The sequence below is a fragment of the Pseudonaja textilis genome, chromosome 4, assembly GCF_049901715.1.
Source record: "Pseudonaja textilis isolate UNSWEBS1 chromosome 4, rPseTex1.2, whole genome shotgun sequence".
Taxonomy (NCBI): domain Eukaryota; kingdom Metazoa; phylum Chordata; class Lepidosauria; order Squamata; family Elapidae; genus Pseudonaja; species Pseudonaja textilis.
In genome coordinates, this window is record NC_141993.1 from 40289718 (window position 1) to 40297584 (window position 7867).

The following is a 7867-nucleotide window of genomic DNA, read 5'->3' on the forward strand; positions in this document are numbered from 1 at the left end:
ATCTATTAAACTAGCATGTGACAGAAGGGTAACAAACTCTGGCCTGGTTATGTAATGGGCTATGGACTGATAACTTTTTGCGATGGGTGAAGTTTTAAATTTTCTCTCTCACCTTCAGTTTAAAGTGGTACTGCCCACTTGCTCAGTCTCTCGCAGGATGGTTATTTTTTTAATTCACTTATGTGGCTGCCCAATGCAAGACAAGTAATTCTGAATGGCAACAACATCTAACAAAAAGTATACAAAACATACATCAAGAGGGAATGATACAACAATAAAATGGTGACTCAAACAGCAGCAACACTGTCATCCAATCAGGGTTCTGACATATCAGGGCCTAAAGGCCTGAGAAAGAGCCAGGTTTAAAGTCAGAGTCAGAGTTATCTCCTTATAGATAAGGAGGAAGGTCATTCCATAAGAATATTCCATAAGGTCATCACCAACCAGACTTGTCTTCTGAGTCCCACAAGGCGGCCTCTTTACAGTGTCCCCTCACACACCCAGGGAGAAGGCAGTTGTACAAGGATTCAGATCTATGCCATGTTAGCCAAGTAATGTGTTTAAGAACCCAGTTGTATTTAGTTCATTTTGCTGATGTAAAAAAATAAGAAGGATCAAACTGATTAATACTTAAATATGAAATCATAGGAAATATCAGGGCCATAGCCTAGAATGGGAAAACAAAACAACAACTCATTAGTAAATCATTTCCATTTTGTTGAAAAGAAGAATAAAAGGGAAAGTCAGTACAACAGGAATCCAGTTCAATTCAAAGAATCTTTATTTAAGGCCTAAAAACAATAATTTTAACTTTCCTGCTCTACTTGGTCTTCTTTTACCATTTACTTTTCTCTCCTAGTTCTTTTGTGAAAGTATCTACACTGCAGGGATTTTAGTTCCACATGTATAAAATACATACGACCTTCATCTTATTTCGAATTGCTGACTTCATCAAATTGCTGACCATGTAATCCATGATTATTAAAAACATATGGATTTTTTTTAAAAGGAGACTTGGGTACACATAGTTTACTAAACAGCATTAACCAGACTTTATTGTATAAACCATAATTGCCATGTTACATAAAATATTAACTGATAAACTATATATTTACATCAATAGCTGGGCCACATAACACACAATAAATGAAAACCAAAGAAATCACTTTTCACAGTCTAATCAGAGGTGTCAAACTGGTGGCTCGCTGGCTGGATGCATCATGCAGAGGCATGTTCACCCCAGCTCCTGGGAGGAAAAAACATGGTAAAATATCACATGACAGCAAGGTGACACTGTGAGTTTGACATACATGGTTAAATGAACTGATGTACAATAGTATGTCCTGTGTCATGGACTTTACTTACCTTTTGAGTGATGTAGCAGGAGTCTAACCTCCAAATTATTCAGCAATCATTTCATTTGGTTTTATGTACATACATTTAGACTGACTGAAATGGTTAACTTTCCGCCCATTTGATTAATAATTTTCCCATTCTGTAATATTAACACATTATATGCTGATAATTCTTTGAATTCTCTGAAATCACATTTAAGAGTTCGCCTCTGCCTTAGTGTAATGTCTAAAATGAGTAATAATTTTAGAAAGTAGCTAAAACAGAGGAAATATTATGCATCTAGGAACTGTGATATGCCTTAGTAATAAAATGTCAGGTCTATAAAGATTTATGTCTATTGCAATCCCTGTGACTGATGGGAAATGTCAGTGAGGAACTTGTCTCATTGTGCTTTTCCATATTAAGGAGCTGTTCAGTGATTCAAGATTAGAGAAAATAGAATGGCATAGTTAAGCAGTAAACTGATGTTTCTGGCACTTAAAGAATATACTGTATATTTGGTCTCAAAACATTTAACACTTGAGTGGCTTAAGTTCCTCAGAAGTCTGACCAGAAAACAGATTTTTCTCTCCTTTCCCTCTGCATCTCCCCATCCCGCTTACATGAAAACAATTACACTGGACTGCTTCTTTTACAGATTGTTCTGAAACTGAATATTTTTGAAAACCCAAGTCCTCTTTTGTGTTATCTTATAACACTTGTTTTATGTCTTTATTAACTGCATTAAATCTGAATAGATACATCTAAATACAGATGTACTTATGAAAACTATTTGTCATCCTATTCCCTTTGCCCTGTAAGTTTGTTGAATAGCTGACAATAATTTTGCAAGTGCAAAAATAACACTATTTATAGACATGTTACAAATTAACGTAATTCTGATTTCAATTCTTTAGAGTGTTCTTTTTCCCTTAAAAGCCATACTATAGGGTTTCCGGTTTGAGCTTCTTTGGAGAAAAATCCACGATCATGCGCGGTTTTGATCTGTGCTTGCTGCTGGAGCGCCCGGAGCCGGCTGGTTTTGGGGCTAAGCCACCCTGTAGAGATGGTGAAGAGGGGGGAGACTGCCGGCAGGGTCAAGGAGAGTCTCATCTTTCCTCCCCAGCTGGCCATTACTCCCTTTCCCGAAGGCGGTTGCAGCGGTGGTCAGAAATGGCCATCTCAAAGAAGAACTCGCCCGGAAAAGAATGTGCAGGAGGAAGATAAGAAGAGAAAGATTTGACTGACCGGGTTGAACTGAAAAAGCAACAATATAAGATACCCTGGAATTTGAATTATAAAGAATAACATTGCTTCCAAAGAAGACTTTGAAGTGGCGAATGAAAGAAAGAAGGGAAAAGATATAGTTTTTCTTCCCTATATTGATAACTAAGAGATTTAAGCAAGAAATCAGCAAAAATCCACTTTGACATTAACAGATATTTAAGCTGAAAATAAAATGTCAAAGGGATAATAAAGATTTCTGGATTCTCAAAAACTTTTAAAAGAAGGAAGAAAATAAAAGGGTGGGATCTAGAAAAATGGCAGAGACCACCTGGAAGTAAAAGGAATTAACAGTGAAACTTTAACAAGATTCCTAAAAGATACATTTTAACTGAAACTTTACAACAAGATAAGAGAACCCCAGGAAGAAAAAGTGGAAAAAAAGAAGCAAGAAGAAACAGCTTTGGATTATTTGGATTACTTGGTGATTTTTGGATTTTTGGCTATTGGATCTAAAGGACTAAAATTACTCGGGTGATTGTTTAAAAGTTTTTAAAATGGTATCACTCTTGAAATTACTGAGAATGGAACTTAAAAAACAGAAAGAAGATGCACAAGAAGGAAGAGGTTATTTTGGCTTCGTATTTTAATTTTTAGAAATGGAGATCCTGAACTATGAGAAACAACAAGAAATTCCTGCAGAACAAGAGGTGGGATAAAGAAGAAGCCATCTTCAGTGACCAAGTATATCTATGTGGGGAAAAGAAAGGAAAGGGGGGAAAGAGAGTGGAAAATTTAAGATCTGAAAAAACAACCCCCCCAAAAAGAAGTTTGAAAAGTAATTACAACATTAGGAAGAAACAGAAGAGAGGATTACAGAAGAGAATCAGAATTAGAGAGAGAAGGGGTCAAAAAGGAAAGGGAGAAGAAGAGGGGGAAGAGAGAAAGGAAAATAAATTATAAAGGACAGAAACAGGACATAGAGAAACAGGGAATATGTACAAGGATTAAAGGTATAAGCCTATTTAGAAGACACAGAGATAAAGGGTGAAAACTTAATTGAAAGGGGGATTCTGCAAGGGTACATAAGATAGTATTGTTATATTAGAAATAGAAATGAACTTTGAAAATATGAAACAAGTGTGATTAAAATGGTAGATAAAATACTCATTGTAATGTAATGTTTAATAAATATATGAAAGAGAATGAGAGAATGAAATTAGGAAAGGAGGAGAACATTTTAATTATTATAAATGTGTTATAAAAATTTATGTGAAAAGGAATATGAAAGAAATATGAAAAATTATTGAAATATTATAAGTGTTCCTAGAAGTATGATATCCTATTGAAAAGAAATGTTAAAGATTTTAAAGTTTATAATTAACATTAATGATAGAGCTGAATTGGAATAGAATAAGTATTTTATTTATTATTGTATATATATATACTTTTTCTTTAAGAACTTAGTATGTATTTTAAGAATGTACCAAGCAGAATTCGACTGGAAGTTATGTGTTATATTGAATGTTATAATTGTAAAGACATAAATTTAAGTTTAAATAAGAGTTGAAGGGATAAAAAAATAAAAGATGTAAAGGTGTCATACTCCAATCAGTAACTACAGGGGAAAATTTTGTTTAATGAGAAAAGAAAATATGAAATTGAAACAGGACAGATAAAAGTATAAATATAATGATTTGAAAGATATTGAAACTTAGAAAAAGGTATACATATAATTGAATTTAGAAAGGAATGAGATAATTAAAAGTATGAGAAAACTAAGGGAAGGGAAAATATTGAGAAAATGTTAAAATAGTAATAAGATATGGAATAGAACAGAAAGATGAATATGACATTGAATTTGTGTCTGTATGGAGAAATGACAACTCGGGATCATGCTATTCTCAAAAAAAGAAATTTTACTTGTATTATGTTTTGTGAAAACCGAAATAAAAATTTTATTTTTAAAAAAAGCTATACTCTAAATCTTCATATTTGCCTTACATAATATATAACATAAACAGCTTTTTCATAGATTTACATAGGAATATTGGTTGGCAAAATGTTGGGGAGCCAACTACTGCATTAGTTGTCTCATGGCACAAATAATATTCTATGCCTGCACACGCATGCCCATGCACACACACACATACATTTGTTGTTGATGCTGAAACAACGCATCAGCAACTTGCTTTGAGAACATCTGTCACCATTTTTAAGTTATAAAAGCACAATTAATTCTTCTGTGATAAGAGAATAATGAAAGAATAATCTCTTTTCCTGTGAAATTGAATATGTCCAAAAACAGCCATTACATGATGCCAAAAGAGAAGTGAAGACAGTGAGGGCGATGAAGAATAAGAATAAGAAGCATTTGATGATAGAAGTTTTAGTGGTCTTGAACTCTACCAAATGGGCTTATGAAATTTCAAAAAAGAGGTATCAGCAGTTTTTAGTAAGAAGAAAGTTATTTGGGAAACTAAGATCAGAAATAATATTTAGAAGACAAGCAGTTTATTTCTTGCGTAGATTAACTTTTGAAAAAAGAAGAAATGATATTTTGTTAACTCTTACCACCTCTCTTATGAAAAGTGACAGAATCAGAGTTCGGCCAAATCGGTAGCTCCAAGGATCACCTGTGAGAGAACCAGTTTGCTTTGACAATCAGCTGCTGGGTCTGCCCACCTGCCCTGGTTCTATTCTGACCTTTATTTCCTAGTTTCAAGCTCAGCTGCTTCGCGTGGCACAGCGGATTGCTGCACGTCAGCTGTTTAACACACAGGGAGAGTGCAGGATAGCAGAAGAAGGTCAGTAGCAAACCTTCTGCACGCACGCAAAGTGTGTGTGCATGAGCAAAGCATGCGTGCATGAGCAAAGCGCACCCACCAAGCCATGCCCACAGAATCAGTGGTAATAAATTTTGAATCTCACCAATTGGACAGAATGATATTTGTAGAAAATAATGCACTTCTGGACAAATTCAAATAAAAGTTCTCTTACATTTTCTCCAATGAGATAGACATTCAGATAAATGTGATTAATATATAAATCATATTTCTGTAATGTTGTTTTTCCAAATTACTATCCAAGCAAAGAGAGCAGTTCTACTTCATTAGTTTGTACTGGGTTAGATTAAAAAAAAGATCCTTCAACATGTACAATGGGTAACATTTCTCCAAGATTAGCTACAAATAAGTAGCATTTGTTTCTCCAGAAGTTGGATTACTTTTGAATTAATTGAACTCATACTTTGAAAATCATATTGATCTCTGGATTCAGATTATCTCCATGGACACTTATCGTTTAGTTCAATTATGGCATTTGGCACGTGCAAAATTACTGAAAATTAGCTGGATTGTTACTTTTCTTCTTCAGAACCTTGTAACAATTACCATTTTCTCATGTCTTCACTTCAGTTGTTTTTTGTTTTGAGAAATAATCATTGGCATATTTTATCATATTCCATGTGTAAGCAAAGCATTAATTCTGAGAAAAATATTGCAGATAAAACAAGCAGGTATTCTTTATCAAGTACTCTGCAAACATAATAATAAATTTGGCTGGGCCTGAACCCTGCATTTGAATGCCCTGGACTATCTCTTCTGTTTCCTTGTATTACAACCATGGAAATAAATCATATTTTATCTTATCTTGCTGCAGGGTTGTTTTGTTTTGTTTTTTGAGAGGAGGCGGAAATAATAACAAAAGGAAATTATGGTAAATAAGAAATGTTATTTTTTCAATCATAACAGTTCTCTAATTTTCATCCAAATATTTGTGCAAATAAATTGCTTTCTATAACTTCTTTCTTTAATAGAATAAACACATGAGAATGTACTGGTTTTGCACAGGAAGAGAAAGAAGGAGCACAAGCATCTAAGACTTGCTACAATTTTCTAACGAATCTTTATTCTGTTACTGAACTATTTGAAGGTCTAGGTATCATTTTACGAGACATACTAAATAAGATACAGTTAAGTAAAGATTTTAATTTTAATTACTGAAAAAACATCAACATCCCTTTTTAATTAATTTTTATTATATTTTGTTTGGAAAAGGAGGGGGAAAGTGAAAGCAAAAGAAACTTTGTAACACTGCCAACTAGAGACTTGGAAATATATTTCTTTTTCTTGACCAGACAAAGCTGAGAAAGAACTGAGACTTCTTTTCAAGGACATTGCCTGTTTGATAAGATAGAGGGAAGAGCATGGGAGAGTATTATTACAGGTGCTCTTCTGGATTTCTTTCAACATCTGGAGTCTGGTGTTGAAGCTTATAGGAAAAAAAAGGTGATAAGACTCGGAAAAGAGAGCTACAAATTTTAACAAAAACCTTGGATAATCAAACAAAGTGCAGTGTCCTCTTTTTATGTTTTTTAAGCTGTGCTATTTCTTACTTTAACAAACCCCCTCCTTACTAATTTACTTTTCATAATAGCTATTTGGATTTTTGGCCTTTTGGAACTTGATTTTTGTCTGTCTTTTTGTCTTTTGAAGTCAAATTTTTACGTTTGCATTTTATTTTAAAGGAAAAGCTTTAGTATTAATGATTTCCTTCCTTTTCTTTTTAAGGGAGTAGTCTCTTTTCTTTTTTCTCTCTCCCTCCCTTGTATTTTTTTCCTATTTATCTTCCATTTTGGTTTTTATTTTTATTTTTGTGGCTTTCTTTTTTTTTCTTCTTCTTATGCATCCTTTTATACCTGAGACCTCTTAATTGGATTAAGGTGTTCAAGAACCTGAAGAACTTTTCTTTTCTCCTTTTTAGTTTTTTACTTTTTACTTTTCCTCCTTTTTCAGGATTTAACAATTTTTTCTTTTTTGTGAGTGTTTATGGTCTTTTCTTCCATTTTTGAGTTTTTACTGCTATCTAGCCAATTGATTGGATTAAGATATACAAGAACCTGAAGAAATTTTTATTATTATTGTTATTGTTATTATTATTGCTACTATTTGGTTTCTTTTTTCCTACTATTTTTATTTGGAATTGCAATTGGTTATTTCACAAGTGGATTAAGGTCTAGAAGAACCTGAAGATTCTGAATTGTCCAAAATGAGTAAGAAACTAACAGCCCCTGGTTCCTCAACTTCTACTTCTTCCTCTTCACCATCTGGAGGACAACGTTCAATACAGACAATGTTACAGCAAGAAAAAGAACAGGAAAAAGTGACCCTGCAGATGATTATGCAAGGAATTCAAAATATACAAATAAGAACAGAGAATATTGAAAAGAGAACAGAGAACATTGAACAAAGAACAGGGAAAACTAATGAAAAGGTGGAGAACATTCAACAAATGATGATGAAGTATG